The sequence below is a fragment of the Entelurus aequoreus genome, linkage group LG27, assembly GCF_033978785.1.
Source record: "Entelurus aequoreus isolate RoL-2023_Sb linkage group LG27, RoL_Eaeq_v1.1, whole genome shotgun sequence".
Lineage (NCBI taxonomy): Eukaryota > Metazoa > Chordata > Actinopteri > Syngnathiformes > Syngnathidae > Entelurus > Entelurus aequoreus.
The window spans coordinates 5,884,316-5,885,947 of record NC_084757.1 but is presented as its reverse complement, the minus strand read 5'-3'; positions in this window follow the sequence as shown (position 1 = coordinate 5,885,947).

Genomic DNA, 1,632 nt, shown 5'->3' with positions numbered 1-1,632 from the left:
TGTCTTTTCTTCTTGTCCAACTCTCTGAGCAGCCGCAGCAACAACATTCCAAAATATATATTTTAATTTGGGCTGTCAAAAATAACAATAAATAACAAAAAATCATGGCATTAACATACACAGGAGGTCTTTCATACCGACAGCCATCAGACTGTATAATGTTCCTTTTTGACTGTACTTTTATGTAGAATATATTTGTACTATTCATATATTATATATATAATATATTTATTATTATTATTATTGTCTATTGTGAGCGAACTGTGGTGCTGAATTTCCCCCAGGGATCAATAAAGTACTTTCTATTCTCTTCTAAATATGTATATTTGCAGATTAATCATGTCATTTATTTAGATTTTAAAAATATTTTTTTTACAGTAATGAATTAACAGTGAAGGGTTTCATATGGCCCTATTGCTGGGTGGATCTCGCGTGAGAGGGGGGGTGATCATTTTGCAATGCCGTCTGCTGAAAATGATGGAAAGCGCCACTCTGACGCTGTGGTCAAAATCGGAATTGCCACAAAACCCATTTTTAGATATTCAACACTCTCCTGCCATCTGAAGTGGATCGTGCACACCCCGAATGTGTCACGTTTCATGTGTCAGGTAAAACGCAACAAATGAGGTCATATGCGCTATATAAATCCCAGGTATTATTATTATTATTATATGCATCCCCTTCCTACTGTACGTCCTTTTGTTTAAAAAAAACAACAACAAACAACCCACAGGACTTTGGATGAAATTGTTTGGTTTTGAGCGCTGATGTACATTCAAGTGAAACATTCACATTTTTGGATGACATTCCGACCATAAAATTGTATTTGCCTCGAAATGTCAAAGTCTTTGTTTAGGTTCATTTAAATCATGCAAGCAAGTCAATGACTGTGATTCATCCAAATATATAAAAGTGTGATTAGTCTGATGAAAATATTACCCAGCAGGCACGAGACATTGAAACAATGTTGAGAGCTTGTTGTATTAATCCTGATGTTGAACAACACAAATACAACATTGAAACAACATACTTTTTGACCACGTTTAATCAATGTCATGTTGTGATGTTGATTTGAACATGGAATTTTGTCATTTTTCAACCAATATTTTACAACACAAACATAACGTTGAAACAACATGCTTTTAGACAACATTTATTCAATGTTGATTTCTGACGTTAATTTGACCATTGAAATGTGGTCATTTTTTAACCATTATTCTACAACACAAATACAACGTTGAAACAACATGCTTTTTATTCAATGTTGATTTCTGACGTTAATTTGAACATTGAAATGTGGTCATTTTCCAAACAATATTCTACAACACAAATACAACGTTGTAACAACATGCTTTCTGACGACGTTTATTCAATGTCAGGTTGTGACGTTGATTTGACCGTTGAAATTTTGGTCATTTTTCAACCAGTATTCTACAACACAAATACAACGTTGAAACAACGTTTTAATGACGTTTAATCAATGTTGGGTTCTGACGTTAATTTAACCATTGAATTTTGGTCATATTTCAACCAATATTCTACAACACAAATACAACGTTGAAACAACGTTTTAATGACGTTAAATCAATGTCAGGTTGTGACGTTGATTTGACCATTGAAATTTAGTCATTT